The 27,200-nt window shown below is 47.9% G+C and overlaps 91 pseudogenes; all 91 read left to right on the top strand.

Moving 5' to 3' along the window:
• The first annotated feature begins 87 nt into the window (after positions 1–87).
• LOC143799974 (5S ribosomal RNA) lies at positions 88–206 on the top strand (annotated as a pseudogene).
• Positions 207–283: 77 nt separating this feature from the next.
• Positions 284–402, top strand: LOC143798290 (5S ribosomal RNA; annotated as a pseudogene).
• Positions 403–649: 247 nt separating this feature from the next.
• LOC143799975 (5S ribosomal RNA) lies at positions 650–768 on the top strand (annotated as a pseudogene).
• A 77-nt stretch (positions 769–845) lies between these two features.
• On the top strand, positions 846–964 carry LOC143797640 (5S ribosomal RNA; annotated as a pseudogene).
• A 259-nt stretch (positions 965–1,223) lies between these two features.
• On the top strand, positions 1,224–1,342 carry LOC143799977 (5S ribosomal RNA; annotated as a pseudogene).
• A 77-nt stretch (positions 1,343–1,419) lies between these two features.
• On the top strand, positions 1,420–1,538 carry LOC143797641 (5S ribosomal RNA; annotated as a pseudogene).
• A 253-nt stretch (positions 1,539–1,791) lies between these two features.
• On the top strand, positions 1,792–1,910 carry LOC143799978 (5S ribosomal RNA; annotated as a pseudogene).
• A 77-nt stretch (positions 1,911–1,987) lies between these two features.
• Positions 1,988–2,106, top strand: LOC143798291 (5S ribosomal RNA; annotated as a pseudogene).
• A 246-nt stretch (positions 2,107–2,352) lies between these two features.
• Positions 2,353–2,471, top strand: LOC143800626 (5S ribosomal RNA; annotated as a pseudogene).
• Positions 2,472–2,548: 77 nt separating this feature from the next.
• Positions 2,549–2,667, top strand: LOC143797642 (5S ribosomal RNA; annotated as a pseudogene).
• Positions 2,668–2,926: 259 nt separating this feature from the next.
• LOC143799979 (5S ribosomal RNA) lies at positions 2,927–3,045 on the top strand (annotated as a pseudogene).
• A 77-nt stretch (positions 3,046–3,122) lies between these two features.
• On the top strand, positions 3,123–3,241 carry LOC143798293 (5S ribosomal RNA; annotated as a pseudogene).
• Positions 3,242–3,488: 247 nt separating this feature from the next.
• LOC143800627 (5S ribosomal RNA) lies at positions 3,489–3,607 on the top strand (annotated as a pseudogene).
• Positions 3,608–3,684: 77 nt separating this feature from the next.
• LOC143797643 (5S ribosomal RNA) lies at positions 3,685–3,803 on the top strand (annotated as a pseudogene).
• A 257-nt stretch (positions 3,804–4,060) lies between these two features.
• On the top strand, positions 4,061–4,179 carry LOC143799980 (5S ribosomal RNA; annotated as a pseudogene).
• Positions 4,180–4,256: 77 nt separating this feature from the next.
• On the top strand, positions 4,257–4,375 carry LOC143797644 (5S ribosomal RNA; annotated as a pseudogene).
• Positions 4,376–4,633: 258 nt separating this feature from the next.
• On the top strand, positions 4,634–4,752 carry LOC143799981 (5S ribosomal RNA; annotated as a pseudogene).
• A 77-nt stretch (positions 4,753–4,829) lies between these two features.
• LOC143797645 (5S ribosomal RNA) lies at positions 4,830–4,948 on the top strand (annotated as a pseudogene).
• Positions 4,949–5,198: 250 nt separating this feature from the next.
• On the top strand, positions 5,199–5,317 carry LOC143799982 (5S ribosomal RNA; annotated as a pseudogene).
• Positions 5,318–5,394: 77 nt separating this feature from the next.
• On the top strand, positions 5,395–5,513 carry LOC143798294 (5S ribosomal RNA; annotated as a pseudogene).
• A 248-nt stretch (positions 5,514–5,761) lies between these two features.
• LOC143800628 (5S ribosomal RNA) lies at positions 5,762–5,880 on the top strand (annotated as a pseudogene).
• A 77-nt stretch (positions 5,881–5,957) lies between these two features.
• On the top strand, positions 5,958–6,076 carry LOC143797647 (5S ribosomal RNA; annotated as a pseudogene).
• A 260-nt stretch (positions 6,077–6,336) lies between these two features.
• Positions 6,337–6,455, top strand: LOC143799983 (5S ribosomal RNA; annotated as a pseudogene).
• Positions 6,456–6,532: 77 nt separating this feature from the next.
• LOC143797648 (5S ribosomal RNA) lies at positions 6,533–6,651 on the top strand (annotated as a pseudogene).
• A 250-nt stretch (positions 6,652–6,901) lies between these two features.
• Positions 6,902–7,020, top strand: LOC143799984 (5S ribosomal RNA; annotated as a pseudogene).
• A 77-nt stretch (positions 7,021–7,097) lies between these two features.
• LOC143798295 (5S ribosomal RNA) lies at positions 7,098–7,216 on the top strand (annotated as a pseudogene).
• Positions 7,217–7,462: 246 nt separating this feature from the next.
• Positions 7,463–7,581, top strand: LOC143800629 (5S ribosomal RNA; annotated as a pseudogene).
• Positions 7,582–7,658: 77 nt separating this feature from the next.
• On the top strand, positions 7,659–7,777 carry LOC143797649 (5S ribosomal RNA; annotated as a pseudogene).
• Positions 7,778–8,034: 257 nt separating this feature from the next.
• Positions 8,035–8,153, top strand: LOC143799985 (5S ribosomal RNA; annotated as a pseudogene).
• Positions 8,154–8,230: 77 nt separating this feature from the next.
• Positions 8,231–8,349, top strand: LOC143797651 (5S ribosomal RNA; annotated as a pseudogene).
• Positions 8,350–8,607: 258 nt separating this feature from the next.
• LOC143799986 (5S ribosomal RNA) lies at positions 8,608–8,726 on the top strand (annotated as a pseudogene).
• Positions 8,727–8,803: 77 nt separating this feature from the next.
• LOC143797652 (5S ribosomal RNA) lies at positions 8,804–8,922 on the top strand (annotated as a pseudogene).
• A 250-nt stretch (positions 8,923–9,172) lies between these two features.
• LOC143799988 (5S ribosomal RNA) lies at positions 9,173–9,291 on the top strand (annotated as a pseudogene).
• A 77-nt stretch (positions 9,292–9,368) lies between these two features.
• On the top strand, positions 9,369–9,487 carry LOC143798296 (5S ribosomal RNA; annotated as a pseudogene).
• Positions 9,488–9,744: 257 nt separating this feature from the next.
• Positions 9,745–9,863, top strand: LOC143799989 (5S ribosomal RNA; annotated as a pseudogene).
• A 77-nt stretch (positions 9,864–9,940) lies between these two features.
• Positions 9,941–10,059, top strand: LOC143800470 (5S ribosomal RNA; annotated as a pseudogene).
• Positions 10,060–10,501: 442 nt separating this feature from the next.
• Positions 10,502–10,620, top strand: LOC143797653 (5S ribosomal RNA; annotated as a pseudogene).
• A 257-nt stretch (positions 10,621–10,877) lies between these two features.
• LOC143800471 (5S ribosomal RNA) lies at positions 10,878–10,996 on the top strand (annotated as a pseudogene).
• A 442-nt stretch (positions 10,997–11,438) lies between these two features.
• Positions 11,439–11,557, top strand: LOC143797654 (5S ribosomal RNA; annotated as a pseudogene).
• Positions 11,558–11,814: 257 nt separating this feature from the next.
• Positions 11,815–11,933, top strand: LOC143800473 (5S ribosomal RNA; annotated as a pseudogene).
• A 442-nt stretch (positions 11,934–12,375) lies between these two features.
• Positions 12,376–12,494, top strand: LOC143797655 (5S ribosomal RNA; annotated as a pseudogene).
• Positions 12,495–12,751: 257 nt separating this feature from the next.
• On the top strand, positions 12,752–12,870 carry LOC143799990 (5S ribosomal RNA; annotated as a pseudogene).
• A 77-nt stretch (positions 12,871–12,947) lies between these two features.
• LOC143797656 (5S ribosomal RNA) lies at positions 12,948–13,066 on the top strand (annotated as a pseudogene).
• A 248-nt stretch (positions 13,067–13,314) lies between these two features.
• Positions 13,315–13,433, top strand: LOC143799991 (5S ribosomal RNA; annotated as a pseudogene).
• Positions 13,434–13,510: 77 nt separating this feature from the next.
• On the top strand, positions 13,511–13,629 carry LOC143798297 (5S ribosomal RNA; annotated as a pseudogene).
• Positions 13,630–13,875: 246 nt separating this feature from the next.
• On the top strand, positions 13,876–13,994 carry LOC143798818 (5S ribosomal RNA; annotated as a pseudogene).
• Positions 13,995–14,071: 77 nt separating this feature from the next.
• On the top strand, positions 14,072–14,190 carry LOC143797657 (5S ribosomal RNA; annotated as a pseudogene).
• A 260-nt stretch (positions 14,191–14,450) lies between these two features.
• Positions 14,451–14,569, top strand: LOC143799992 (5S ribosomal RNA; annotated as a pseudogene).
• Positions 14,570–14,646: 77 nt separating this feature from the next.
• On the top strand, positions 14,647–14,765 carry LOC143797658 (5S ribosomal RNA; annotated as a pseudogene).
• A 251-nt stretch (positions 14,766–15,016) lies between these two features.
• On the top strand, positions 15,017–15,135 carry LOC143799993 (5S ribosomal RNA; annotated as a pseudogene).
• A 77-nt stretch (positions 15,136–15,212) lies between these two features.
• LOC143798298 (5S ribosomal RNA) lies at positions 15,213–15,331 on the top strand (annotated as a pseudogene).
• Positions 15,332–15,577: 246 nt separating this feature from the next.
• LOC143800630 (5S ribosomal RNA) lies at positions 15,578–15,696 on the top strand (annotated as a pseudogene).
• A 77-nt stretch (positions 15,697–15,773) lies between these two features.
• LOC143797659 (5S ribosomal RNA) lies at positions 15,774–15,892 on the top strand (annotated as a pseudogene).
• A 259-nt stretch (positions 15,893–16,151) lies between these two features.
• On the top strand, positions 16,152–16,270 carry LOC143799994 (5S ribosomal RNA; annotated as a pseudogene).
• Positions 16,271–16,347: 77 nt separating this feature from the next.
• LOC143797660 (5S ribosomal RNA) lies at positions 16,348–16,466 on the top strand (annotated as a pseudogene).
• A 251-nt stretch (positions 16,467–16,717) lies between these two features.
• On the top strand, positions 16,718–16,836 carry LOC143799995 (5S ribosomal RNA; annotated as a pseudogene).
• A 77-nt stretch (positions 16,837–16,913) lies between these two features.
• On the top strand, positions 16,914–17,032 carry LOC143798299 (5S ribosomal RNA; annotated as a pseudogene).
• A 257-nt stretch (positions 17,033–17,289) lies between these two features.
• Positions 17,290–17,408, top strand: LOC143800474 (5S ribosomal RNA; annotated as a pseudogene).
• A 442-nt stretch (positions 17,409–17,850) lies between these two features.
• On the top strand, positions 17,851–17,969 carry LOC143797663 (5S ribosomal RNA; annotated as a pseudogene).
• Positions 17,970–18,226: 257 nt separating this feature from the next.
• Positions 18,227–18,345, top strand: LOC143799996 (5S ribosomal RNA; annotated as a pseudogene).
• Positions 18,346–18,422: 77 nt separating this feature from the next.
• Positions 18,423–18,541, top strand: LOC143797664 (5S ribosomal RNA; annotated as a pseudogene).
• A 247-nt stretch (positions 18,542–18,788) lies between these two features.
• LOC143799998 (5S ribosomal RNA) lies at positions 18,789–18,907 on the top strand (annotated as a pseudogene).
• A 77-nt stretch (positions 18,908–18,984) lies between these two features.
• On the top strand, positions 18,985–19,103 carry LOC143798300 (5S ribosomal RNA; annotated as a pseudogene).
• Positions 19,104–19,349: 246 nt separating this feature from the next.
• LOC143800000 (5S ribosomal RNA) lies at positions 19,350–19,468 on the top strand (annotated as a pseudogene).
• Positions 19,469–19,545: 77 nt separating this feature from the next.
• Positions 19,546–19,664, top strand: LOC143797665 (5S ribosomal RNA; annotated as a pseudogene).
• Positions 19,665–19,924: 260 nt separating this feature from the next.
• On the top strand, positions 19,925–20,043 carry LOC143800001 (5S ribosomal RNA; annotated as a pseudogene).
• A 77-nt stretch (positions 20,044–20,120) lies between these two features.
• Positions 20,121–20,239, top strand: LOC143797666 (5S ribosomal RNA; annotated as a pseudogene).
• A 251-nt stretch (positions 20,240–20,490) lies between these two features.
• Positions 20,491–20,609, top strand: LOC143800002 (5S ribosomal RNA; annotated as a pseudogene).
• A 77-nt stretch (positions 20,610–20,686) lies between these two features.
• Positions 20,687–20,805, top strand: LOC143798301 (5S ribosomal RNA; annotated as a pseudogene).
• A 246-nt stretch (positions 20,806–21,051) lies between these two features.
• Positions 21,052–21,170, top strand: LOC143800631 (5S ribosomal RNA; annotated as a pseudogene).
• Positions 21,171–21,246: 76 nt separating this feature from the next.
• On the top strand, positions 21,247–21,365 carry LOC143797667 (5S ribosomal RNA; annotated as a pseudogene).
• A 258-nt stretch (positions 21,366–21,623) lies between these two features.
• Positions 21,624–21,742, top strand: LOC143800003 (5S ribosomal RNA; annotated as a pseudogene).
• Positions 21,743–21,819: 77 nt separating this feature from the next.
• Positions 21,820–21,938, top strand: LOC143798693 (5S ribosomal RNA; annotated as a pseudogene).
• Positions 21,939–22,189: 251 nt separating this feature from the next.
• On the top strand, positions 22,190–22,308 carry LOC143800004 (5S ribosomal RNA; annotated as a pseudogene).
• A 77-nt stretch (positions 22,309–22,385) lies between these two features.
• LOC143798302 (5S ribosomal RNA) lies at positions 22,386–22,504 on the top strand (annotated as a pseudogene).
• A 247-nt stretch (positions 22,505–22,751) lies between these two features.
• Positions 22,752–22,870, top strand: LOC143800633 (5S ribosomal RNA; annotated as a pseudogene).
• Positions 22,871–22,947: 77 nt separating this feature from the next.
• On the top strand, positions 22,948–23,066 carry LOC143797668 (5S ribosomal RNA; annotated as a pseudogene).
• A 257-nt stretch (positions 23,067–23,323) lies between these two features.
• Positions 23,324–23,442, top strand: LOC143800005 (5S ribosomal RNA; annotated as a pseudogene).
• Positions 23,443–23,519: 77 nt separating this feature from the next.
• On the top strand, positions 23,520–23,638 carry LOC143797669 (5S ribosomal RNA; annotated as a pseudogene).
• Positions 23,639–23,897: 259 nt separating this feature from the next.
• LOC143800006 (5S ribosomal RNA) lies at positions 23,898–24,016 on the top strand (annotated as a pseudogene).
• Positions 24,017–24,093: 77 nt separating this feature from the next.
• LOC143797670 (5S ribosomal RNA) lies at positions 24,094–24,212 on the top strand (annotated as a pseudogene).
• A 250-nt stretch (positions 24,213–24,462) lies between these two features.
• Positions 24,463–24,581, top strand: LOC143800007 (5S ribosomal RNA; annotated as a pseudogene).
• A 77-nt stretch (positions 24,582–24,658) lies between these two features.
• Positions 24,659–24,777, top strand: LOC143798304 (5S ribosomal RNA; annotated as a pseudogene).
• A 246-nt stretch (positions 24,778–25,023) lies between these two features.
• LOC143800635 (5S ribosomal RNA) lies at positions 25,024–25,142 on the top strand (annotated as a pseudogene).
• Positions 25,143–25,219: 77 nt separating this feature from the next.
• On the top strand, positions 25,220–25,338 carry LOC143797671 (5S ribosomal RNA; annotated as a pseudogene).
• Positions 25,339–25,598: 260 nt separating this feature from the next.
• Positions 25,599–25,717, top strand: LOC143800008 (5S ribosomal RNA; annotated as a pseudogene).
• A 77-nt stretch (positions 25,718–25,794) lies between these two features.
• On the top strand, positions 25,795–25,913 carry LOC143797672 (5S ribosomal RNA; annotated as a pseudogene).
• A 251-nt stretch (positions 25,914–26,164) lies between these two features.
• On the top strand, positions 26,165–26,283 carry LOC143800009 (5S ribosomal RNA; annotated as a pseudogene).
• Positions 26,284–26,360: 77 nt separating this feature from the next.
• On the top strand, positions 26,361–26,479 carry LOC143798305 (5S ribosomal RNA; annotated as a pseudogene).
• A 246-nt stretch (positions 26,480–26,725) lies between these two features.
• Positions 26,726–26,844, top strand: LOC143800722 (5S ribosomal RNA; annotated as a pseudogene).
• A 77-nt stretch (positions 26,845–26,921) lies between these two features.
• Positions 26,922–27,040, top strand: LOC143797674 (5S ribosomal RNA; annotated as a pseudogene).
• The last annotated feature ends 160 nt before the right edge of the window (positions 27,041–27,200 follow it).

Here is a 27,200-nt window from a genome sequence, read left to right on the forward strand (position 1 = left end):
TTTTTTTTTTTGGGGGGGGGGGTTTATCAAAGCTTTCCCTTACAATTTTATATCTCTTGAAAAGACCCGCTGTGGTGCTAGTTGTCCGTCAATGGCCACTCTAAGCTGAATGTGCCTGCCCTCGTCAGATCGCAAACGCTAAGCAGCTTGAGGCTGGGCAAGTACCGGCATGGGAGACTGGCTGGGAATCCCCGGTACCGTTGACTTGCTATTTTGTTTTTCTCAAAGCTTTCCCTTACGATTGTTTTCATCTTGAAAAGACTAGCAGACGCGAAAGCAATCGGTCAATGGCCACACTAAGCTGAATGTGCCTGCCCTCGTCAGATCGCAAATGCTAAGCAGCTTGGGGCTAGGCAAGTACCAGCATGGGAGACTGGCTGGGAATCCCTGGTACCGTTGACTTGGTTTTTTCGTTTTGATCCAAGCTTTCCCTAACGATTGTATTCCTCTTGAAAAGAGCCGCACTGGTGTGAACAATTTGTCATTGGCCACTCTAAGCTGAATGTGCCAGCTCTGGTCAGATCGCAAATGCTAAGCAGCTTGAGGCTGGGCAAGTTTCTTTTTTTTTTTTTGGGGGGGGGGGGGTTATCAAAGCTTTCCCTTACAATTTTATATCTCTTGAAAAGACCAGCTGTGGTGCTAGTTGTCCGTCAATGGCCACTCTAAGCTGAATGTGCCTGCCCTCGTCAGATCGCAAACGCTAAGCAGCTTGAGGCTGGGCAAGTACCGGCATGGGAGACTGGCTGGGAATCCCCGGTACCGTTGACTTGCTATTTTTTTTTTCTTAAAGCTTTCCCTTACGATTGTTTTCATCTTGAAAAGACTAGCAGACGCGAAAGCAATCGGTCAATGGCCACACTAAGCTGAATGTGCCTGCCCTCGTCAGATCGCAAATGCTAAGCAGCTTGAGGCTAGGCAAGTACCAGCATGGGAGACTGGCTGGGAATCCCTGGTACCGTTGACTTGGTTTTTTCGTTTTGATCCAAGCTTTCCCTGACGATTGTATTCCTCTTGAAAAGAGCCGCACTGGTTTGAACAATCTGTCATTGGCCACTCTAAGCTGAATGTGCCAGCTCTGGTCAGATCGCAAATGCTAAGCAGCTTGAGGCTGGGCAAGTTTCTTTTTTCTTTTTTTTTTTTTTTTTTTTGGGGGGGGGGTTTATCAAAGCTTTCCCTTACAATTTTATATCTCTTGAAAAGACCCGCTGTGGTGCTAGTTGTCCGTCAATGGCCACTCTAAGCTGAATGTGCCTGCCCTCGTCAGATCGCAAACGCTAAGCAGCTTGAGGCTGGGCAAGTACCGGCATGGGAGACTGGCTGGGAATCCCCGGTACCGTTGACTTGCTATTTTGTTTTTCTCAAAGCTTTCCCTTACGATTGTTTTCATCTTGAAAAGACTAGCAGGCGCGAAAGCAATCGGTCAATGGCCACACTAAGCTGAATGTGCCTGCCCTCGTCAGATCGCAAATGCTAAGCAGCTTGAGGCTAGGCAAGTACCAGCATGGGAGACTGGCTGGGAATCCCTGGTACCGTTGACTTGGTTTTTTCGTTTTGATCCAAGCTTTCCCTGACGATTGTATTCCTCTTGAAAAGAGCCGCACTGGTGTGAACAATCTGTCATTGGCCACTCTAAGCTGAATGTGCCAGCTCTGGTTAGAACGCAAATGCTAAGCAGCTTGAGGCTGGGCAAGTTTCTTTTTTTTTTTTTTTTTTGGGGGGGGGGGGGTTTATCAAAGCTTTCCCTTACAATTTTATATCTCTTGAAAAGACCCGCTGTGGTGCTAGTTGTCCGTCAATGGCCACTCTAAGCTGAATGTGCCTGCCCTCGTCAGATCGCAAACGCTAAGCAGCTTGAGGCTGGGCAAGTACCGGCATGGGAGACTGGCTGGGAATCCCCGGTACCGTTGACTTGCTATTTTGTTTTTCTCAAAGCTTTCCCTTACGATTGTTTTCATCTTGAAAAGACTAGCAGACGCGAAAGCAATCGGTCAATGGCCACACTAAGCTGAATGTGCCTGCCCTCGTCAGATCGCAAATGCTAAGCAGCTTGGGGCTAGGCAAGTACCAGCATGGGAGACTGGCTGGGAATCCCTGGTACCGTTGACTTGGTTTTTTCGTTTTGATCCAAGCTTTCCCTAACGATTGTATTCCTCTTGAAAAGAGCCGCACTGGTGTGAACAATTTGTCATTGGCCACTCTAAGCTGAATGTGCCAGCTCTGGTCAGATCGCAAATGCTAAGCAGCTTGAGGCTGGGCAAGTTTCTTTTTTTTTTTTTTGGGGGGGGGGTTTATCAAAGCTTTCCCTTACAATTTTATATCTCTTGAAAAGACCCGCTGTGGTGCTAGTTTTCCGTCAATGGCCACTCTAAGCTGCATGTGCCTGCCCTCGTCAGATCGCAAACGCTAAGCAGCTTGAGGCTGGGCAAGTACCGGCATGGGAGACTGGCTGGGAATCCCCGGTACCGTTGACTTGCTATTTTTTTTTTCTCAAAGCTTTCCCTTACGATTGTTTTCATCTTGAAAAGACTAGCAGACGCGAAAGCAATCGGTCAATGGCCACACTAAGCTGAATGTGCCTGCCCTCGTCAGATCGCAAATGCTAAGCAGCTTGAGGCTAGGCAAGTACCAGCATGGGAGACTGGCTGGGAATCCCTGGTACCGTTGACTTGGTTTTTTCGTTTTGATCCAAGCTTTCCCTGACGATTGTATTCCTCTTGAAAAGAGCCGCACTGGTTTGAACAATCTGTCATTGGCCACTCTAAGCTGAATGTGCCAGCTCTGGTCAGATCGCAAATGCTAAGCAGCTTGAGGCTGGGCAAGTTTCTTTTTTCTTTTTTTTTTTTTTTTTTTGGGGGGGGGGGTTTATCAAAGCTTTCCCTTACAATTTTATATCTCTTGAAAAGACCCGCTGTGGTGCTAGTTGTCCGTCAATGGCCACTCTAAGCTGAATGTGCCTGCCCTCGTCAGATCGCAAACGCTAAGCAGCTTGAGGCTGGGCAAGTACCGGCATGGGAGACTGGCTGGGAATCCCCGGTACCGTTGACTTGCTATTTTGTTTTTCTCAAAGCTTTCCCTTACGATTGTTTTCATCTTGAAAAGACTAGCAGACGCGAAAGCAATCGGTCAATGGCCACACTAAGCTGAATGTGCCTGCCCTCGTCAGATCGCAAATGCTAAGCAGCTTGGGGCTAGGCAAGTACCAGCATGGGAGACTGGCTGGGAATCCCTGGTACCGTTGACTTGGTTTTTTCGTTTTGATCCAAGCTTTCCCTAACGATTGTATTCCTCTTGAAAAGAGCCGCACTGGTGTGAACAATTTGTCATTGGCCACTCTAAGCTGAATGTGCCAGCTCTGGTCAGATCGCAAATGCTAAGCAGCTTGAGGCTGGGCAAGTTTCTTTTTTTTTTTTTTGGGGGGGGGGGTTTATCAAAGCTTTCCCTTACAATTTTATATCTCTTGAAAAGACCCGCTGTGGTGCTAGTTTTCTGTCAATGGCCACTCTAAGCTGCATGTGCCTGCCCTCGTCAGATCGCAAACGCTAAGCAGCTTGAGGCTGGGCAAGTACCGGCATGGGAGACTGGCTGGGAATCCCCGGTACCGTTGACTTGCTATTTTGTTTTTCTCAAAGCTTTCCCTTACGATTGTTTTCATCTTGAAAAGACTAGCAGACGCGAAAGCAATCGGTCAATGGCCACACTAAGCTGAATGTGCCTGCCCTCGTCAGATCGCAAATGCTAAGCAGCTTGAGGCTAGGCAAGTACCAGCATGGGAGACTGGCTGGGAATCCCTGGTACCGTTGACTTGGTTTTTTCGTTTTGATCCAAGCTTTCCCTGACGATTGTATTCCTCTTGAAAAGAGCCGCACTGGTTTGAACAATCTGTCATTGGCCACTCTAAGCTGAATGTGCCAGCTCTGGTCAGATCGCAAATGCTAAGCAGCTTGAGGCTGGGCAAGTTTCTTTTTTCTTTTTTTTTTTTTTTTTTGGGGGGGGGGTTTATCAAAGCTTTCCCTTACAATTTTATATCTCTTGAAAAGACCCGCTGTGGTGCTAGTTGTCCGTCAATGGCCACTCTAAGCTGAATGTGCCTGCCCTCGTCAGATCGCAAACGCTAAGCAGCTTGAGGCTGGGCAAGTACCGGCATGGGAGACTGGCTGGGAATCCCCGGTACCGTTGACTTGCTATTTTGTTTTTCTCAAAGCTTTCCCTTACGATTGTTTTCATCTTGAAAAGACTAGCAGACGCGAAAGCAATCGGTCAATGGCCACACTAAGCTGAATGTGCCTGCCCTCGTCAGATCGCAAATGCTAAGCAGCTTGAGGCTAGGCAAGTACCAGCATGGGAGACTGGCTGGGAATCCCTGGTACCGTTGACTTGGTTTTTTCGTTTTGATCCAAGCTTTCCCTGACGATTGTATTCCTCTTGAAAAGAGCCGCACTGGTTTGAACAATCTGTCATTGGCCACTCTAAGCTGAATGTGCCAGCTCTGGTCAGATCGCAAATGCTAAGCAGCTTGAGGCTGGGCAAGTTTCTTTTTTCTTTTTTTTTTTTTTTTTGGGGGGGGGGGGTTTATCAAAGCTTTCCCTTACAATTTTATATCTCTTGAAAAGACCCGCTGTGGTGCTAGTTGTCCGTCAATGGCCACTCTAAGCTGAATGTGCCTGCCCTCGTCAGATCGCAAACGCTAAGCAGCTTGAGGCTGGGCAAGTACCGGCATGGGAGACTGGCTGGGAATCCCCGGTACCGTTGACTTGCTATTTTGTTTTTCTCAAAGCTTTCCCTTACGATTGTTTTCATCTTGAAAAGACTAGCAGACGCGAAAGCAATCGGTCAATGGCCACACTAAGCTGAATGTGCCTGCCCTCGTCAGATCGCAAATGCTAAGCAGCTTGAGGCTAGGCAAGTACCAGCATGGGAGACTGGCTGGGAATCCCTGGTACCGTTGACTTGGTTTTTTCGTTTTGATCCAAGCTTTCCCTGACGATTGTATTCCTCTTGAAAAGAGCCGCACTGGTGTGAACAATCTGTCATTGGCCACTCTAAGCTGAATGTGCCAGCTCTGGTTAGATCGCAAATGCTAAGCAGCTTGAGGCTGGGCAAGTTTCTTTTTTTTTTTTTTGGGGGGGGGGGGGGTTTATCAAAGCTTTCCCTTACAATTTTATATCTCTTGAAAAGACCCGCTGTGGTGCTAGTTGTCCGTCAATGGCCACTCTAAGCTGAATGTGCCTGCCCTCGTCAGATCGCAAACGCTAAGCAGCTTGAGGCTGGGCAAGTACCGGCATGGGAGACTGGCTGGGAATCCCCGGTACCGTTGACTTGCTATTTTGTTTTTCTCAAAGCTTTCCCTTACGATTGTTTTCATCTTGAAAAGACTAGCAGACGCGAAAGCAATCGGTCAATGGCCACACTAAGCTGAATGTGCCTGCCCTCGTCAGATCGCAAATGCTAAGCAGCTTGGGGCTAGGCAAGTACCAGCATGGGAGACTGGCTGGGAATCCCTGGTACCGTTGACTTGGTTTTTTCGTTTTGATCCAAGCTTTCCCTAACGATTGTATTCCTCTTGAAAAGAGCCGCACTGGTGTGAACAATTTGTCATTGGCCACTCTAAGCTGAATGTGCCAGCTCTGGTCAGATCGCAAATGCTAAGCAGCTTGAGGCTGGGCAAGTTTCTTTTTTTTTTTTTTTTGGGGGGGGGGTTTATCAAAGCTTTCCCTTACAATTTTATATCTCTTGAAAAGACCCGCTGTGGTGCTAGTTTTCCGTCAATGGCCACTCTAAGCTGCATGTGCCTGCCCTCGTCAGATCGCAAACGCTAAGCAGCTTGAGGCTGGGCAAGTACCGGCATGGGAGACTGGCTGGGAATCCCCGGTACCGTTGACTTGCTATTTTTTTTTTCTCAAAGCTTTCCCTTACGATTGTTTTCATCTTGAAAAGACTAGCAGACGCGAAAGCAATCGGTCAATGGCCACACTAAGCTGAATGTGCCTGCCCTCGTCAGATCGCAAATGCTAAGCAGCTTGAGGCTAGGCAAGTACCAGCATGGGAGACTGGCTGGGAATCCCTGGTACCGTTGACTTGGTTTTTTCGTTTTGATCCAAGCTTTCCCTGACGATTGTATTCCTCTTGAAAAGAGCCGCACTGGTTTGAACAATCTGTCATTGGCCACTCTAAGCTGAATGTGCCAGCTCTGGTCAGATCGCAAATGCTAAGCAGCTTGAGGCTGGGCAAGTTTCTTTTTTCTTTTTTTTTTTTTTTTTTGGGGGGGGGGGGGTTTATCAAAGCTTTCCCTTACAATTTTATATCTCTTGAAAAGACCCGCTGTGGTGCTAGTTGTCCGTCAATGGCCACTCTAAGCTGAATGTGCCTGCCCTCGTCAGATCGCAAACGCTAAGCAGCTTGAGGCTGGGCAAGTACCGGCATGGGAGACTGGCTGGGAATCCCCGGTACCGTTGACTTGCTATTTTGTTTTTCTCAAAGCTTTCCCTTACGATTGTTTTCATCTTGAAAAGACTAGCAGGCGCGAAAGCAATCGGTCAATGGCCACACTAAGCTGAATGTGCCTGCCCTCGTCAGATCGCAAATGCTAAGCAGCTTGAGGCTAGGCAAGTACCAGCATGGGAGACTGGCTGGGAATCCCTGGTACCGTTGACTTGGTTTTTTCGTTTTGATCCAAGCTTTCCCTGACGATTGTATTCCTCTTGAAAAGAGCCGCACTGGTGTGAACAATCTGTCATTGGCCACTCTAAGCTGAATGTGCCAGCTCTGGTTAGATCGCAAATGCTAAGCAGCTTGAGGCTGGGCAAGTTTCTTTTTTTTTTTTTTTTTTGGGGGGGGGGTTTATCAAAGCTTTCCCTTACAATTTTATATCTCTTGAAAAGACCCGCTGTGGTGCTAGTTGTCCGTCAATGGCCACTCTAAGCTGAATGTGCCTGCCCTCGTCAGATCGCAAACGCTAAGCAGCTTGAGGCTGGGCAAGTACCGGCATGGGAGACTGGCTGGGAATCCCCGGTACCGTTGACTTGCTATTTTGTTTTTCTCAAAGCTTTCCCTTACGATTGTTTTCATCTTGAAAAGACTAGCAGACGCGAAAGCAATCGGTCAATGGCCACACTAAGCTGAATGTGCCTGCCCTCGTCAGATCGCAAATGCTAAGCAGCTTGGGGCTAGGCAAGTACCAGCATGGGAGACTGGCTGGGAATCCCTGGTACCGTTGACTTGGTTTTTTCGTTTTGATCCAAGCTTTCCCTAACGATTGTATTCCTCTTGAAAAGAGCCGCACTGGTGTGAACAATTTGTCATTGGCCACTCTAAGCTGAATGTGCCAGCTCTGGTCAGATCGCAAATGCTAAGCAGCTTGAGGCTGGGCAAGTTTCTTTTTTTTTTTTTGGGGGGGGGGGTTTATCAAAGCTTTCCCTTACAATTTTATATCTCTTGAAAAGACCCGCTGTGGTGCTAGTTTTCCGTCAATGGCCACTCTAAGCTGCATGTGCCTGCCCTCGTCAGATCGCAAACGCTAAGCAGCTTGAGGCTGGGCAAGTACCGGCATGGGAGACTGGCTGGGAATCCCCGGTACCGTTGACTTGCTATTTTTTTTTTCTCAAAGCTTTCCCTTACGATTGTTTTCATCTTGAAAAGACTAGCAGACGCGAAAGCAATCGGTCAATGGCCACACTAAGCTGAATGTGCCTGCCCTCGTCAGATCGCAAATGCTAAGCAGCTTGAGGCTAGGCAAGTACCAGCATGGGAGACTGGCTGGGAATCCCTGGTACCGTTGACTTGGTTTTTTCGTTTTGATCCAAGCTTTCCCTGACGATTGTATTCCTCTTGAAAAGAGCCGCACTGGTTTGAACAATCTGTCATTGGCCACTCTAAGCTGAATGTGCCAGCTCTGGTCAGATCGCAAATGCTAAGCAGCTTGAGGCTGGGCAAGTTTCTTTTTTCTTTTTTTTTTTTTTTTTTGGGGGGGGGGTTTATCAAAGCTTTCCCTTACAATTTTATATCTCTTGAAAAGACCCGCTGTGGTGCTAGTTGTCCGTCAATGGCCACTCTAAGCTGAATGTGCCTGCCCTCGTCAGATCGCAAACGCTAAGCAGCTTGAGGCTGGGCAAGTACCGGCATGGGAGACTGGCTGGGAATCCCCGGTACCGTTGACTTGCTATTTTGTTTTTCTCAAAGCTTTCCCTTACGATTGTTTTCATCTTGAAAAGACTAGCAGACGCGAAAGCAATCGGTCAATGGCCACACTAAGCTGAATGTGCCTGCCCTCGTCAGATCGCAAATGCTAAGCAGCTTGAGGCTAGGCAAGTACCAGCATGGGAGACTGGCTGGGAATCCCTGGTACCGTTGACTTGGTTTTTTCGTTTTGATCCAAGCTTTCCCTGACGATTGTATTCCTCTTGAAAAGAGCCGCACTGGTTTGAACAATCTGTCATTGGCCACTCTAAGCTGAATGTGCCAGCTCTGGTCAGATCGCAAATGCTAAGCAGCTTGAGGCTGGGCAAGTTTCTTTTTTCTTTTTTTTTTTTTTTTTTGTGGGGGGGGGTTTATCAAAGCTTTCCCTTACAATTTTATATCTCTTGAAAAGACCCGCTGTGGTGCTAGTTGTCCGTCAATGGCCACTCTAAGCTGAATGTGCCTGCCCTCGTCAGATCGCAAACGCTAAGCAGCTTGAGGCTGGGCAAGTACCGGCATGGGAGACTGGCTGGGAATCCCCGGTACCGTTGACTTGCTATTTTGTTTTTCTCAAAGCTTTCCCTTACGATTGTTTTCATCTTGAAAAGACTAGCAGACGCGAAAGCAATCGGTCAATGGCCACACTAAGCTGAATGTGCCTGCCCTCGTCAGATCGCAAATGCTAAGCAGCTTGAGGCTAGGCAAGTACCAGCATGGGAGACTGGCTGGGAATCCCTGGTACCGTTGACTTGGTTTTTTCGTTTTGATCCAAGCTTTCCCTGACGATTGTATTCCTCTTGAAAAGAGCCGCACTGGTGTGAACAATCTGTCATTGGCCACTCTAAGCTGAATGTGCCAGCTCTGGTTAGATCGCAAATGCTAAGCAGCTTGAGGCTGGGCAAGTTTCTTTTTTTTTTTTTTTGGGGGGGGGGGGGTTTATCAAAGCTTTCCCTTACAATTTTATATCTCTTGAAAAGACCCGCTGTGGTGCTAGTTGTCCGTCAATGGCCACTCTAAGCTGAATGTGCCTGCCCTCGTCAGATCGCAAACGCTAAGCAGCTTGAGGCTGGGCAAGTACCGGCATGGGAGACTGGCTGGGAATCCCCGGTACCGTTGACTTGCTATTTTGTTTTTCTCAAAGCTTTCCCTTACGATTGTTTTCATCTTGAAAAGACTAGCAGACACGAAAGCAATCGGTCAATGGCCACACTAAGCTGAATGTGCCTGCCCTCGTCAGATCGCAAATGCTAAGCAGCTTGGGGCTAGGCAAGTACCAGCATGGGAGACTGGCTGGGAATCCCTGGTACCGTTGACTTGGTTTTTTCGTTTTGATCCAAGCTTTCCCTGACGATTGTATTCCTCTTGAAAAGAGCCGCACTGGTTTGAACAATCTGTCATTGGCCACTCTAAGCTGAATGTGCCAGCTCTGGTCAGATCGCAAATGCTAAGCAGCTTGAGGCTGGGCAAGTTTCTTTTTTCTTTTTTTTTTTTTTTTTGGGGGGGGGGGTTTATCAAAGCTTTCCCTTACAATTTTATATCTCTTGAAAAGACCCGCTGTGGTGCTAGTTGTCCGTCAATGGCCACTCTAAGCTGAATGTGCCTGCCCTCGTCAGATCGCAAACGCTAAGCAGCTTGAGGCTGGGCAAGTACCGGCATGGGAGACTGGCTGGGAATCCCCGGTACCGTTGACTTGCTATTTTGTTTTTCTCAAAGCTTTCCCTTACGATTGTTTTCATCTTGAAAAGACTAGCAGACGCAAAAGCAATCGGTCAATGTCCACACTAAGCTGAATGTGCCTGCCCTCGTCAGATCGCAAATGCTAAGCAGCTTGAGGCTAGGCAAGTACCAGCATGGGAGACTGGCTGGGAATCCCTGGTACCGTTGACTTGGTTTTTTCGTTTTGATCCAAGCTTTCCCTGACGATTGTATTCCTCTTGAAAAGAGCCGCACTGGTGTGAACAATTTGTCATTGGCCACTCTAAGCTGAATGTGCCAGCTCTGGTTAGATCGCAAATGCTAAGCAGCTTGAGGCTGGACAAGTTTCTTTTTTTTTTTTTGGGGGGGGGGGTTTATCAAAGCTTTCCCTTACAATTTTATATCTCTTGAAAAGACCCGCTGTGGTGCTAGTTGTCCGTCAATGGCCACTCTAAGCTGAATGTGCCTGCCCTCGTCAGATCGCAAACGCTAAGCAGCTTGAGGCTGGGCAAGTACCGGCATGGGAGACTGGCTGGGAATCCCCGATACCGTTGACTTGCTATTTTTTTTTTCTCAAAGCTTTCCCTTACGATTGTTTTCATCTTGAAAAGACTAGCAGACGCGAAAGCAATCGGTCAATGGCCACACTAAGCTGAATGTGCCTGCCCTCGTCAGATCGCAAATGCTAAGCAGCTTGAGGCTAGGCAAGTACCAGCATGGGAGACTGGCTGGGAATCCCTGGTACCGTTGACTTGGTTTTTTCGTTTTGATCCAAGCTTTCCCTGACGATTGTATTCCTCTTGAAAAGAGCCGCACTGGTTTGAGCAATCTGTCATTGGCCACTCTAAGCTGAATGTGCCAGCTCTGGTCAGATCGCAAATGCTAAGCAGCTTGAGGCTGGGCAAGTTTCTTTTTTCTTTTTTTTTTTTTTTTTTGGGGGGGGGGTTTATCAAAGCTTTCCCTTACAATTTTATATCTCTTGAAAAGACCCGCTGTGGTGCTAGTTGTCCGTCAATGTCCACACTAAGCTGAATGTGCCTGCCCTCGTCAGATCGCAAATGCTAAGCAGCTTGAGGCTAGGCAAGTACCAGCATGGGAGACTGGCTGGGAATCCCTGGTACCGTTGACTTGGTTTTTTCGTTTTGATCCAAGCTTTCCCTGACGATTGTATTCCTCTTGAAAAGAGCCGCACTGGTGTGAACAATTTGTCATTGGCCACTCTAAGCTGAATGTGCCAGCTCTGGTTAGATCGCAAATGCTAAGCAGCTTGAGGCTGGACAAGTTTCTTTTTTTTTTTTGGGGGGGGGGGGTTTATCAAAGCTTTCCCTTACAATTTTATATCTCTTGAAAAGACCCGCTGTGGTGCTAGTTGTCCGTCAATGGCCACTCTAAGCTGAATGTGCCTGCCCTCGTCAGATCGCAAACGCTAAGCAGCTTGAGGCTGGGCAAGTACCGGCATGGGAGACTGGCTAGGAATCCCCGATACCGTTGACTTGCTATTTTGTTTTTCTCAAAGCTTTCCCTTACGATTGTTTTCATCTTGAAAAGACTAGCAGACGCGAAAGCAATCGGTCAATGGCCACACTAAGCTGAATGTGCCTGCCCTCGTCAGATCGCAAATGCTAAGCAGCTTGAGGCTAGGCAAGTACCAGCATGGGAGACTGGCTGGGAATCCCTGGTACCGTTGACTTGGTTTTTTCGTTTTGATCCAAGCTTTCCCTGACGATTGTATTCCTCTTGAAAAGAGCCGCACTGGTTTGAGCAATCTGTCATTGGCCACTCTAAGCTGAATGTGCCAGCTCTGGTCAGATCGCAAATGCTAAGCAGCTTGAGGCTGGGCAAGTTTCTTTTTTCTTTTTTTTTTTTTTTTTTGGGGGGGGGGTTTATCAAAGCTTTCCCTTACAATTTTATATCTCTTGAAAAGACCCGCTGTGGTGCTAGTTGTCCGTCAATGTCCACACTAAGCTGAATGTGCCTGCCCTCGTCAGATCGCAAATGCTAAGCAGCTTGAGGCTAGGCAAGTACCAGCATGGGAGACTGGCTGGGAATCCCTGGTACCGTTGACTTGGTTTTTTCGTTTTGATCCAAGCTTTCCCTGACGATTGTATTCCTCTTGAAAAGAGCCGCACTGGTGTGAACAATTTGTCATTGGCCACTCTAAGCTGAATGTGCCAGCTCTGGTTAGATCGCAAATGCTAAGCAGCTTGAGGCTGGACAAGTTTCTTTTTTTTTTTTTGGGGGGGGGGGTTTATCAAAGCTTTCCCTTACAATTTTATATCTCTTGAAAAGACCCGCTGTGGTGCTAGTTGTCCGTCAATGGCCACTCTAAGCTGAATGTGCCTGCCCTCGTCAGATCGCAAACGCTAAGCAGCTTGAGGCTGGGCAAGTACCGGCATGGGAGACTGGCTGGGAATCCCCGATACCGTTGACTTGCTATTTTTTTTTTCTCAAAGCTTTCCCTTACGATTGTTTTCATCTTGAAAAGACTAGCAGACGCGAAAGCAATCGGTCAATGGCCACACTAAGCTGAATGTGCCTGCCCTCGTCAGATCGCAAATGCTAAGCAGCTTGAGGCTAGGCAAGTACCAGCATGGGAGACTGGCTGGGAATCCCTGGTACCGTTGACTTGGTTTTTTCGTTTTGATCCAAGCTTTCCCTGACGATTGTATTCCTCTTGAAAAGAGCCGCACTGGTTTGAACAATCTGTCATTGGCCACTCTAAGCTGAATGTGCCAGCTCTGGTCAGATCGCAAATGCTAAGCAGCTTGAGGCTGGGCAAGTTTCTTTTTTCTTTTTTTTTTTTTTTTTTGGGGGGGGGGTTTATCAAAGCTTTCCCTTACAATTTTATATCTCTTGAAAAGACCCGCTGTGGTGCTAGTTGTCCGTCAATGGCCACTCTAAGCTGAATGTGCCTGCCCTCGTCAGATCGCAAACGCTAAGCAGCTTGAGGCTGGGCAAGTACCGGCATGGGAGACTGGCTGGGAATCCCCGGTACCGTTGACTTGCTATTTTGTTTTTCTCAAAGCTTTCCCTTACGATTGTTTTCATCTTGAAAAGACTAGCAGACGCGAAAGCAATCGGTCAATGGCCACACTAAGCTGAATGTGCCTGCCCTCGTCAGATCGCAAATGCTAAGCAGCTTGAGGCTAGGCAAGTACCAGCATGGGAGACTGGCTGGGAATCCCTGGTACCGTTGACTTGGTTTTTTCGTTTTGATCCAAGCTTTCCCTGACGATTGTATTCCTCTTGAAAAGAGCCGCACTGGTGTGAACAATCTGTCATTGGCCACTCTAAGCTGAATGTGCCAGCTCTGGTTAGATCGCAAATGCTAAGCAGCTTGAGGCTGGGCAAGTTTCTTTTTTTTTTTTTTTGGGGGGGGGGGTTTATCAAAGCTTTCCCTTACAATTTTATATCTCTTGAAAAGACCCGCTGTGGTGCTAGTTGTCCGTCAATGGCCACTCTAAGCTGAATGTGCCTGCCCTCGTCAGATCGCAAACGCTAAGCAGCTTGAGGCTGGGCAAGTACCGGCATGGGAGACTGGCTGGGAATCCCCGGTACCGTTGACTTGCTATTTTGTTTTTCTCAAAGCTTTCCCTTACGATTGTTTTCATCTTGAAAAGACTAGCAGACGCGAAAGCAATCGGTCAATGGCCACACTAAGCTGAATGTGCCTGCCCTCGTCAGATCGCAAATGCTAAGCAGCTTGGGGCTAGGCAAGTACCAGCATGGGAGACTGGCTGGGAATCCCTGGTACCGTTGACTTGGTTTTTTCGTTTTGATCCAAGCTTTCCCTAACGATTGTATTCCTCTTGAAAAGAGCCGCACTGGTGTGAACAATTTGTCATTGGCCACTCTAAGCTGAATGTGCCAGCTCTGGTCAGATCGCAAATGCTAAGCAGCTTGAGGCTGGGCAAGTTTCTTTTTTTTTTTTGGGGGGGGGGGGGTTATCAAAGCTTTCCCTTACAATTTTATATCTCTTGAAAAGACCAGCTGTGGTGCTAGTTGTCCGTCAATGGCCACTCTAAGCTGAATGTGCCTGCCCTCGTCAGATCGCAAACGCTAAGCAGCTTGAGGCTGGGCAAGTACCAGCATGGGAGACTGGCTGGGAATCCCCGGTACCGTTGACTTGCTATTTTTTTTTTCTTAAAGCTTTCCCTTACGATTGTTTTCATCTTGAAAAGACTAGCAGACGCGAAAGCAATCGGTCAATGGCCACACTAAGCTGAATGTGCCTGCCCTCGTCAGATCGCAAATGCTAAGCAGCTTGAGGCTAGGCAAGTACCAGCATGGGAGACTGGCTGGGAATCCCTGGTACCGTTGACTTGGTTTTTTCGTTTTGATCCAAGCTTTCCCTGACGATTGTATTCCTCTTGAAAAGAGCCGCACTGGTTTGAACAATCTGTCATTGGCCACTCTAAGCTGAATGTGCCAGCTCTGGTCAGATCGCAAATGCTAAGCAGCTTGAGGCTGGGCAAGTTTCTTTTTTCTTTTTTTTTTTTTTTTTTTTGGGGGGGGGGGTTTATCAAAGCTTTCCCTTACAATTTTATATCTCTTGAAAAGACCCGCTGTGGTGCTAGTTGTCCGTCAATGGCCACTCTAAGCTGAATGTGCCTGCCCTCGTCAGATCGCAAACGCTAAGCAGCTTGAGGCTGGGCAAGTACCGGCATGGGAGACTGGCTGGGAATCCCCGGTACCGTTGACTTGCTATTTTGTTTTTCTCAAAGCTTTCCCTTACGATTGTTTTCATCTTGAAAAGACTAGCAGGCGCGAAAGCAATCGGTCAATGGCCACACTAAGCTGAATGTGCCTGCCCTCGTCAGATCGCAAATGCTAAGCAGCTTGAGGCTAGGCAAGTACCAGCATGGGAGACTGGCTGGGAATCCCTGGTACCGTTGACTTGGTTTTTTCGTTTTGATCCAAGCTTTCCCTGACGATTGTATTCCTCTTGAAAAGAGCCGCACTGGTGTGAACAATCTGTCATTGGCCACTCTAAGCTGAATGTGCCAGCTCTGGTTAGATCGCAAATGCTAAGCAGCTTGAGGCTGGGCAAGTTTCTTTTTTTTTTTTTTTTTTGGGGGGGGGGGTTTATCAAAGCTTTCCCTTACAATTTTATATCTCTTGAAAAGACCCGCTGTGGTGCTAGTTGTCCGTCAATGGCCACTCTAAGCTGAATGTGCCTGCCCTCGTCAGATCGCAAACGCTAAGCAGCTTGAGGCTGGGCAAGTACCGGCATGGGAGACTGGCTGGGAATCCCCGGTACCGTTGACTTGCTATTTTGTTTTTCTCAAAGCTTTCCCTTACGATTGTTTTCATCTTGAAAAGACTAGCAGACGCGAAAGCAATCGGTCAATGGCCACACTAAGCTGAATGTGCCTGCCCTCGTCAGATCGCAAATGCTAAGCAGCTTGGGGCTAGGCAAGTACCAGCATGGGAGACTGGCTGGGAATCCCTGGTACCGTTGACTTGGTTTTTTCGTTTTGATCCAAGCTTTCCCTAACGATTGTATTCCTCTTGAAAAGAGCCGCACTGGTGTGAACAATTTGTCATTGGCCACTCTAAGCTGAATGTGCCAGCTCTGGTCAGATCGCAAATGCTAAGCAGCTTGAGGCTGGGCAAGTTTCTTTTTTTTTTTTGGGGGGGGGGGGTTTATCAAAGCTTTCCCTTACAATTTTATATCTCTTGAAAAGACCCGCTGTGGTGCTAGTTTTCCGTCAATGGCCACTCTAAGCTGCATGTGCCTGCCCTCGTCAGATCGCAAACGCTAAGCAGCTTGAGGCTGGGCAAGTACCGGCATGGGAGACTGGCTGGGAATCCCCGGTACCGTTGACTTGCTATTTTTTTTTTCTCAAAGCTTTCCCTTACGATTGTTTTCATCTTGAAAAGACTAGCAGACGCGAAAGCAATCGGTCAATGGCCACACTAAGCTGAATGTGCCTGCCCTCGTCAGATCGCAAATGCTAAGCAGCTTGAGGCTAGGCAAGTACCAGCATGGGAGACTGGCTGGGAATCCCTGGTACCGTTGACTTGGTTTTTTCGTTTTGATCCAAGCTTTCCCTGACGATTGTATTCCTCTTGAAAAGAGCCGCACTGGTTTGAACAATCTGTCATTGGCCACTCTAAGCTGAATGTGCCAGCTCTGGTCAGATCGCAAATGCTAAGCAGCTTGAGGCTGGGCAAGTTTCTTTTTTCTTTTTTTTTTTTTTTTTTGGGGGGGGGGGGTTTATCAAAGCTTTCCCTTACAATTTTATATCTCTTGAAAAGACCCGCTGTGGTGCTAGTTGTCCGTCAATGGCCACTCTAAGCTGAATGTGCCTGCCCTCGTCAGATCGCAAACGCTAAGCAGCTTGAGGCTGGGCAAGTACCGGCATGGGAGACTGGCTGGGAATCCCCGGTACCGTTGACTTGCTATTTTGTTTTTCTCAAAGCTTTCCCTTACGATTGTTTTCATCTTGAAAAGACTAGCAGGCGCGAAAACAATCGGTCAATGGCCACACTAAGCTGAATGTGCCTGCCCTCGTCAGATCGCAAATGCTAAGCAGCTTGAGGCTAGGCAAGTACCAGCATGGGAGACTGGCTGGGAATCCCTGGTACCGTTGACTTGGTTTTTTCGTTTTGATCCAAGCTTTCCCTGACGATTGTATTCCTCTTGAAAAGAGCCGCACTGGTGTGAACAATCTGTCATTGGCCACTCTAAGCTGAATGTGCCAACTCTGGTTAGATCGCAAATGCTAAGCAGCTTGAGGCTGGGCAAGTTTCTTTTTTTTTTTTTTTTTTTGGGGGGGGGGTTTATCAAAGCTTTCCCTTACAATTTTATATCTCTTGAAAAGACCCGCTGTGGTGCTAGTTGTCCGTCAATGGCCACTCTAAGCTGAATGTGCCTGCCCTCGTCAGATCGCAAACGCTAAGCAGCTTGAGGCTGGGCAAGTACCGGCATGGGAGACTGGCTGGGAATCCCCGGTACCGTTGACTTGCTATTTTGTTTTTCTCAAAGCTTTCCCTTACGATTGTTTTCATCTTGAAAAGACTAGCAGACGCGAAAGCAATCGGTCAATGGCCACACTAAGCTGAATGTGCCTGCCCTCGTCAGATCGCAAATGCTAAGCAGCTTGGGGCTAGGCAAGTACCAGCATGGGAGACTGGCTGGGAATCCCTGGTACCGTTGACTTGGTTTTTTCGTTTTGATCCAAGCTTTCCCTGACGATTGTATTCCTCTTGAAAAGAGCCGCACTGGTTTGAGCAATCTGTCATTGGCCACTCTAAGCTGAATGTGCCAGCTCTGGTCAGATCGCAAATGCTAAGCAGCTTGAGGCTGGGCAAGTTTCTTTTTTCTTTTTTTTTTTTTTTTTTGGGGGGGGGGTTTATCAAAGCTTTCCCTTACAATTTTATATCTCTTGAAAAGACCCGCTGTGGTGCTAGTTGTCCGTCAATGTCCACACTAAGCTGAATGTGCCTGCCCTCGTCAGATCGCAAATGCTAAGCAGCTTGAGGCTAGGCAAGTACCAGCATGGGAGACTGGCTGGGAATCCCTGGTACCGTTGACTTGGTTTTTTCGTTTTGATCCAAGCTTTCCCTGACGATTGTATTCCTCTTGAAAAGAGCCGCACTGGTGTGAACAATTTGTCATTGGCCACTCTAAGCTGAATGTGCCAGCTCTGGTTAGATCGCAAATGCTAAGCAGCTTGAGGCTGGACAAGTTTCTTTTTTTTTTTTTTGGGGGGGGGGTTTATCAAAGCTTTCCCTTACAATTTTATATCTCTTGAAAAGACCCGCTGTGGTGCTAGTTGTCCGTCAATGGCCACTCTAAGCTGAATGTGCCTGCCCTCGTCAGATCGCAAACGCTAAGCAGCTTGAGGCTGGGCAAGTACCGGCATGGGAGACTGGCTGGGAATCCCCGATACCGTTGACTTGCTATTTTTTTTTTCTCAAAGCTTTCCCTTACGATTGTTTTCATCTTGAAAAGACTAGCAGACGCGAAAGCAATCGGTCAATGGCCACACTAAGCTGAATGTGCCTGCCCTCGTCAGATCGCAAATGCTAAGCAGCTTGAGGCTAGGCAAGTACCAGCATGGGAGACTGGCTGGGAATCCCTGGTACCGTTGACTTGGTTTTTTCGTTTTGATCCAAGCTTTCCCTGACGATTGTATTCCTCTTGAAAAGAGCCGCACTGGTTTGAACAATCTGTCATTGGCCACTCTAAGCTGAATGTGCCAGCTCTGGTCAGATCGCAAATGCTAAGCAGCTTGAGGCTGGGCAAGTTTCTTTTTTCTTTTTTTTTTTTTTTTTTGGGGGGGGGGTTTATCAAAGCTTTCCCTTACAATTTTATATCTCTTGAAAAGACCCGCTGTGGTGCTAGTTGTCCGTCAATGGCCACTCTAAGCTGAATGTGCCTGCCCTCGTCAGATCGCAAACGCTAAGCAGCTTGAGGCTGGGCAAGTACCGGCATGGGAGACTGGCTGGGAATCCCCGGTACCGTTGACTTGCTATTTTGTTTTTCTCAAAGCTTTCCCTTACGATTGTTTTCATCTTGAAAAGACTAGCAGACGCGAAAGCAATCGGTCAATGGCCACACTAAGCTGAATGTGCCTGCCCTCGTCAGATCGCAAATGCTAAGCAGCTTGAGGCTAGGCAAGTACCAGCATGGGAGACTGGCTGGGAATCCCTGGTACCGTTGACTTGGTTTTTTCGTTTTGATCCAAGCTTTCCCTGACGATTGTATTCCTCTTGAAAAGAGCCGCACTGGTGTGAACAATCTGTCATTGGCCACTCTAAGCTGAATGTGCCAGCTCTGGTTAGATCGCAAATGCTAAGCAGCTTGAGGCTGGGCAAGTTTCTTTTTTTTTTTTTTGGGGGGGGGGGTTTATCAAAGCTTTCCCTTACAATTTTATATCTCTTGAAAAGACCCGCTGTGGTGCTAGTTGTCCGTCAATGGCCACTCTAAGCTGAATGTGCCTGCCCTCGTCAGATCGCAAACGCTAAGCAGCTTGAGGCTGGGCAAGTACCGGCATGGGAGACTGGCTGGGAATCCCCGGTACCGTTGACTTGCTATTTTGTTTTTCTCAAAGCTTTCCCTTACGATTGTTTTCATCTTGAAAAGACTAGCAGACGCGAAAGCAATCGGTCAATGGCCACACTAAGCTGAATGTGCCTGCCCTCGTCAGATCGCAAATGCTAAGCAGCTTGGGGCTAGGCAAGTACCAGCATGGGAGACTGGCTGGGAATCCCTGGTACCGTTGACTTGGTTTTTTCGTTTTGATCCAAGCTTTCCCTAACGATTGTATTCCTCTTGAAAAGAGCCGCACTGGTGTGAACAATTTGTCATTGGCCACTCTAAGCTGAATGTGCCAGCTCTGGTCAGATCGCAAATGCTAAGCAGCTTGAGGCTGGGCAAGTTTCTTTTTTTTTTTTTGGGGGGGGGGGGTTATCAAAGCTTTCCCTTACAATTTTATATCTCTTGAAAAGACCAGCTGTGGTGCTAGTTGTCCGTCAATGGCCACTCTAAGCTGAATGTGCCTGCCCTCGTCAGATCGCAAACGCTAAGCAGCTTGAGGCTGGGCAAGTACCGGCATGGGAGACTGGCTGGGAATCCCCGGTACCGTTGACTTGCTATTTTTTTTTTCTTAAAGCTTTCCCTTACGATTGTTTTCATCTTGAAAAGACTAGCAGACGCGAAAGCAATCGGTCAATGGCCACACTAAGCTGAATGTGCCTGCCCTCGTCAGATCGCAAATGCTAAGCAGCTTGAGGCTAGGCAAGTACCAGCATGGGAGACTGGCTGGGAATCCCTGGTACCGTTGACTTGGTTTTTTCGTTTTGATCCAAGCTTTCCCTGACGATTGTATTCCTCTTGAAAAGAGCCGCACTGGTTTGAACAATCTGTCATTGGCCACTCTAAGCTGAATGTGCCAGCTCTGGTCAGATCGCAAATGCTAAGCAGCTTGAGGCTGGGCAAGTTTCTTTTTTCTTTTTTTTTTTTTTTTTTTGGGGGGGGGGGGTTTATCAAAGCTTTCCCTTACAATTTTATATCTCTTGAAAAGACCCGCTGTGGTGCTAGTTGTCCGTCAATGGCCACTCTAAGCTGAATGTGCCTGCCCTCGTCAGATCGCAAACGCTAAGCAGCTTGAGGCTGGGCAAGTACCGGCATGGGAGACTGGCTGGGAATCCCCGGTACCGTTGACTTGCTATTTTGTTTTTCTCAAAGCTTTCCCTTACGATTGTTTTCATCTTGAAAAGACTAGCAGGCGCGAAAGCAATCGGTCAATGGCCACACTAAGCTGAATGTGCCTGCCCTCGTCAGATCGCAAATGCTAAGCAGCTTGAGGCTAGGCAAGTACCAGCATGGGAGACTGGCTGGGAATCCCTGGTACCGTTGACTTGGTTTTTTCGTTTTGATCCAAGCTTTCCCTGACGATTGTATTCCTCTTGAAAAGAGCCGCACTGGTGTGAACAATCTGTCATTGGCCACTCTAAGCTGAATGTGCCAGCTCTGGTTAGATCGCAAATGCTAAGCAGCTTGAGGCTGGGCAAGTTTCTTTTTTTTTTTTTTTTTTGGGGGGGGGGGTTTATCAAAGCTTTCCCTTACAATTTTATATCTCTTGAAAAGACCCGCTGTGGTGCTAGTTGTCCGTCAATGGCCACTCTAAGCTGAATGTGCCTGCCCTCGTCAGATCGCAAACGCTAAGCAGCTTGAGGCTGGGCAAGTACCGGCATGGGAGACTGGCTGGGAATCCCCGGTACCGTTGACTTGCTATTTTGTTTTTCTCAAAGCTTTCCCTTACGATTGTTTTCATCTTGAAAAGACTAGCAGACGCGAAAGCAATCGGTCAATGGCCACACTAAGCTGAATGTGCCTGCCCTCGTCAGATCGCAAATGCTAAGCAGCTTGGGGCTAGGCAAGTACCAGCATGGGAGACTGGCTGGGAATCCCTGGTACCGTTGACTTGGTTTTTTCGTTTTGATCCAAGCTTTCCCTAACGATTGTATTCCTCTTGAAAAGAGCCGCACTGGTGTGAACAATTTGTCATTGGCCACTCTAAGCTGAATGTGCCAGCTCTGGTCAGATCGCAAATGCTAAGCAGCTTGAGGCTGGGCAAGTTTCTTTTTTTTTTTTTTGGGGGGGGGGTTTATCAAAGCTTTCCCTTACAATTTTATATCTCTTGAAAAGACCCGCTGTGGTGCTAGTTTTCCGTCAATGGCCACTCTAAGCTGCATGTGCCTGCCCTCGTCAGATCGCAAACGCTAAGCAGCTTGAGGCTGGGCAAGTACCGGCATGGGAGACTGGCTGGGAATCCCCGGTACCGTTGACTTGCTATTTTTTTTTCTCAAAGCTTTCCCTTACGATTGTTTTCATCTTGAAAAGACTAGCAGACGCGAAAGCAATCGGTCAATGGCCACACTAAGCTGAATGTGCCTGCCCTCGTCAGATCGCAAATGCTAAGCAGCTTGAGGCTAGGCAAGTACCAGCATGGGAGACTGGCTGGGAATCCCTGGTACCGTTGACTTGGTTTTTTCGTTTTGATCCAAGCTTTCCCTGACGATTGTATTCCTCTTGAAAAGAGCCGCACTGGTTTGAACAATCTGTCATTGGCCACTCTAAGCTGAATGTGCCAGCTCTGGTCAGATCGCAAATGCTAAGCAGCTTGAGGCTGGGCAAGTTTCTTTTTTCTTTTTTTTTTTTTTTTTGGGGGGGGGGGGTTTATCAAAGCTTTCCCTTACAATTTTATATCTCTTGAAAAGACCCGCTGTGGTGCTAGTTGTCCGTCAATGGCCACTCTAAGCTGAATGTGCCTGCCCTCGTCAGATCGCAAACGCTAAGCAGCTTGAGGCTGGGCAAGTACCGGCATGGGAGACTGGCTGGGAATCCCCGGTACCGTTGACTTGCTATTTTGTTTTTCTCAAAGCTTTCCCTTACGATTGTTTTCATCTTGAAAAGACTAGCAGGCGCGAAAACAATCGGTCAATGGCCACATTAAGCTGAATGTGCCTGCCCTCGTCAGATCGCAAATGCTAAGCAGCTTGAGGCTAGGCAAGTACCAGCATGGGAGACTGGCTGGGAATCCCTGGTACCGTTGACTTGGTTTTTTCGTTTTGATCCAAGCTTTCCCTGACGATTGTATTCCTCTTGAAAAGAGCCGCACTGGTGTGAACAATCTGTCATTGGCCACTCTAAGCTGAATGTGCCAGCTCTGGTTAGATCGCAAATGCTAAGCAGCTTGAGGCTGGGCAAGTTTCTTTTTTTTTTTTTTTTTTTGGGGGGGGGGTTTATCAAAGCTTTCCCTTACAATTTTATATCTCTTGAAAAGACCCGCTGTGGTGCTAGTTGTCCGTCAATGGCCACTCTAAGCTGAATGTGCCTGCCCTCGTCAGATCGCAAACGCTAAGCAGCTTGAGGCTGGGCAAGTACCGGCATGGGAGACTGGCTGGGAATCCCCGGTACCGTTGACTTGCTATTTTGTTTTTCTCAAAGCTTTCCCTTACGATTGTTTTCATCTTGAAAAGACTAGCAGACGCGAAAGCAATCGGTCAATGGCCACACTAAGCTGAATGTGCCTGCCCTCGTCAGATCGCAAATGCTAAGCAGCTTGGGGCTAGGCAAGTACCAGCATGGGAGACTGGCTGGGAATCCCTGGTACCGTTGACTTGGTTTTTTCGTTTTGATCCAAGCTTTCCCTAACGATTGTATTCCTCTTGAAAAGAGCCGCACTGGTGTGAACAATTTGTCATTGGCCACTCTAAGCTGAATGTGCCAGCTCTGGTCAGATCGCAAATGCTAAGCAGCTTGAGGCTGGGCAAGTTTCTTTTTTTTTTTTGGGGGGGGGGGGGTTTATCAAAGCTTTCCCTTACAATTTTATATCTCTTGAAAAGACCCGCTGTGGTGCTAGTTTTCCGTCAATGGCCACTCTAAGCTGCATGTGCCTGCCCTCGTCAGATCGCAAACGCTAAGCAGCTTGAGGCTGGGCAAGTACCGGCATGGGAGACTGGCTGGGAATCCCCGGTACCGTTGACTTGCTATTTTTTTTTTCTCAAAGCTTTCCCTTACGATTGTTTTCATCTTGAAAAGACTAGCAGACGCGAAAGCAATCGGTCAATGGCCACACTAAGCTGAATGTGCCTGCCCTCGTCAGATCGCAAATGCTAAGCAGCTTGAGGCTAGGCAAGTACCAGCATGGGAGACTGGCTGGGAATCCCTGGTACCGTTGACTTGGTTTTTTCGTTTTGATCCAAGCTTTCCCTGACGATTGTATTCCTCTTGAAAAGAGCCGCACTGGTTTGAACAATCTGTCATTGGCCACTCTAAGCTGAATGTGCCAGCTCTGGTCAGATCACAAATGCTAAGCAGCTTGAGGCTGGGCAAGTTTCTTTTTTCTTTTTTTTTTTTTTTTTTGGGGGGGGGGTTTATCAAAGCTTTCCCTTACAATTTTATATCTCTTGAAAAGACCCGCTGTGGTGCTAGTTGTCCGTCAATGGCCACTCTAAGCTGAATGTGCCTGCCCTCGTCAGATCGCAAACGCTAAGCAGCTTGAGGCTGGGCAAGTACCGGCATGGGAGACTGGCTGGGAATCCCCGGTACCGTTGACTTGCTATTTTGTTTTTCTCAAAGCTTTCCCTTACGATTGTTTTCATCTTGAAAAGACTAGCAGACGCGAAAGCAATCGGTCAATGGCCACACTAAGCTGAATGTGCCTGCCCTCGTCAGATCGCAAATGCTAAGCAGCTTGAGGCTAGGCAAGTACCAGCATGGGAGACTGGCTGGGAATCCCTGGTACCGTTGACTTGGTTTTTTCGTTTTGATCCAAGCTTTCCCTGACGATTGTATTCCTCTTGAAAAGAGCCGCACTGGTTTGAACAATCTGTCATTGGCCACTCTAAGCTGAATGTGCCAGCTCTGGTCAGATCGCAAATGCTAAGCAGCTTGAGGCTGGGCAAGTTTCTTTTTTCTTTTTTTTTTTTTTTTTTGGGGGGGGGGGGTTTATCAAAGCTTTCCCTTACAATTTTATATCTCTTGAAAAGACCCGCTGTGGTGCTAGTTGTCCGTCAATGGCCACTCTAAGCTGAATGTGCCTGCCCTCGTCAGATCGCAAACGCTAAGCAGCTTGAGGCTGGGCAAGTACCGGCATGGGAGACTGGCTGGGAATCCCCGGTACCGTTGACTTGCTATTTTGTTTTTCTCAAAGCTTTCCCTTACGATTGTTTTCATCTTGAAAAGACTAGCAGACGCGAAAGCAATCGGTCAATGGCCACACTAAGCTGAATGTGCCTGCCCTCGTCAGATCGCAAATGCTAAGCAGCTTGAGGCTAGGCAAGTACCAGCATGGGAGACTGGCTGGGAATCCCTGGTACCGTTGACTTGGTTTTTTCGTTTTGATCCAAGCTTTCCCTGACGATTGTATTCCTCTTGAAAAGAGCCGCACTGGTGTGAACAATCTGTCATTGGCCACTCTAAGCTGAATGTGCCAGCTCTGGTTAGATCGCAAATGCTAAGCAGCTTGAGGCTGGGCAAGTTTCTTTTTTTTTTTTTTTTTGGGGGGGGGGGTTTATCAAAGCTTTCCCTTACAATTTTATATCTCTTGAAAAGACCCGCTGTGGTGCTAGTTGTCCGTCAATGGCCACTCTAAGCTGAATGTGCCTGCCCTCGTCAGATCGCAAACGCTAAGCAGCTTGAGGCTGGGCAAGTACCGGCATGGGAGACTGGCTGGGAATCCCCGGTACCGTTGACTTGCTATTTTGTTTTTCTCAAAGCTTTCCCTTACGATTGTTTTCATCTTGAAAAGACTAGCAGACGCGAAAGCAATCGGTCAATGGCCACACTAAGCTGAATGTGCCTGCCCTCGTCAGATCGCAAATGCTAAGCAGCTTGGGGCTAGGCAAGTACCAGCATGGGAGACTGGCTGGGAATCCCTGGTACCGTTGACTTGGTTTTTTCGTTTTGATCCAAGCTTTCCCTAACGATTGTATTCCTCTTGAAAAGAGCCGCACTGGTGTGAACAATTTGTCATTGGCCACTCTAAGCTGAATGTGCCAGCTCTGGTCAGATCGCAAATGCTAAGCAGCTTGAGGCTGGGCAAGTTTCTTTTTTTTTTTTTGGGGGGGGGGGTTTATCAAAGCTTTCCCTTACAATTTTATATCTCTTGAAAAGACCCGCTGTGGTGCTAGTTTTCCGTCAATGGCCACTCTAAGCTGCATGTGCCTGCCCTCGTCAGATCGCAAACGCTAAGCAGCTTGAGGCTGGGCAAGTACCGGCATGGGAGACTGGCTGGGAATCCCCGGTACCGTTGACTTGCTATTTTTTTTTTCTCAAAGCTTTCCCTTACGATTGTTTTCATCTTGAAAAGACTAGCAGACGCGAAAGCAATCGGTCAATGGCCACACTAAGCTGAATGTGCCTGCCCTCGTCAGATCGCAAATGCTAAGCAGCTTGAGGCTAGGCAAGTACCAGCATGGGAGACTGGCTGGGAATCCCTGGTACCGTTGACTTGGTTTTTTCGTTTTGATCCAAGCTTTCCCTGACGATTGTATTCCTCTTGAAAAGAGCCGCACTGGTTTGAACAATCTGTCATTGGCCACTCTAAGCTGAATGTGCCAGCTCTGGTCAGATCGCAAATGCTAAGCAGCTTGAGGCTGGGCAAGTTTCTTTTTTCTTTTTTTTTTTTTTTTTTTGGGGGGGGGGGGTTTATCAAAGCTTTCCCTTACAATTTTATATCTCTTGAAAAGACCCGCTGTGGTGCTAGTTGTCCGTCAATGGCCACTCTAAGCTGAATGTGCCTGCCCTCGTCAGATCGCAAACGCTAAGCAGCTTGAGGCTGGGCAAGTACCGGCATGGGAGACTGGCTGGGAATCCCCGGTACCGTTGACTTGCTATTTTGTTTTTCTCAAAGCTTTCCCTTACGATTGTTTTCATCTTGAAAAGACTAGCAGGCGCGAAAGCAATCGGTCAATGGCCACACTAAGCTGAATGTGCCTGCCCTCGTCAGATCGCAAATGCTAAGCAGCTTGAGGCTAGGCAAGTACCAGCATGGGAGACTGGCTGGGAATCCCTGGTACCGTTGACTTGGTTTTTTCGTTTTGATCCAAGCTTTCCCTGACGATTGTATTCCTCTTGAAAAGAGCCGCACTGGTGTGAACAATCTGTCATTGGCCACTCTAAGCTGAATGTGCCAGCTCTGGTTAGATCGCAAATGCTAAGCAGCTTGAGGCTGGGCAAGTTTCTTTTTTTTTTTTTTTTTTTGGGGGGGGGGTTTATCAAAGCTTTCCCTTACAATTTTATATCTCTTGAAAAGACCCGCTGTGGTGCTAGTTGTCCGTCAATGGCCACTCTAAGCTGAATGTGCCTGCCCTCGTCAGATCGCAAACGCTAAGCAGCTTGAGGCTGGGCAAGTACCGGCATGGGAGACTGGCTGGGAATCCCCGGTACCGTTGACTTGCTATTTTGTTTTTCTCAAAGCTTTCCCTTACGATTGTTTTCATCTTGAAAAGACTAGCAGACGCGAAAGCAATCGGTCAATGGCCACACTAAGCTGAATGTGCCTGCCCTCGTCAGATCGCAAATGCTAAGCAGCTTGGGGCTAGGCAAGTACCAGCATGGGAGACTGGCTGGGAATCCCTGGTACCGTTGACTTGGTTTTTTCGTTTTGATCCAAGCTTTCCCTAACGATTGTATTCCTCTTGAAAAGAGCCGCACTGGTGTGAACAATTTGTCATTGGCCACTCTAAGCTGAATGTGCCAGCTCTGGTCAGATCGCAAATGCTAAGCAGCTTGAGGCTGGGCAAGTTTCTTTTTTTTTTTTTGGGGGGGGGGGTTTATCAAAGCTTTCCCTTACAATTTTATATCTCTTGAAAAGACCCGCTGTGGTGCTAGTTTTCCGTCAATGGCCACTCTAAGCTGCATGTGCCTGCCCTCGTCAGATCGCAAACGCTAAGCAGCTTGAGGCTGGGCAAGTACCGGCATGGGAGACTGGCTGGGAATCCCCGGTACCATTGACTTGCTATTTTTTTTTTCTCAAAGCTTTCCCTTACGATTGTTTTCATCTTGAAAAGACTAGCAGACGCGAAAGCAATCGGTCAATGGCCACACTAAGCTGAATGTGCCTGCCCTCGTCAGATCGCAAATGCTAAGCAGCTTGAGGCTAGGCAAGTACCAGCATGGGAGACTGGCTGGGAATCCCTGGTACCGTTGACTTGGTTTTTTCGTTTTGATCCAAGCTTTCCCTGACGATTGTATTCCTCTTGAAAAGAGCCGCACTGGTTTGAACAATCTGTCATTGGCCACTCTAAGCTGAATGTGCCAGCTCTGGTCAGATCGCAAATGCTAAGCAGCTTGAGGCTGGGCAAGTTTCTTT

This window comes from Ranitomeya variabilis, chromosome 1 (assembly GCF_051348905.1).
Source record: "Ranitomeya variabilis isolate aRanVar5 chromosome 1, aRanVar5.hap1, whole genome shotgun sequence".
NCBI classification, from domain to species: Eukaryota; Metazoa; Chordata; class Amphibia; order Anura; family Dendrobatidae; genus Ranitomeya; species Ranitomeya variabilis.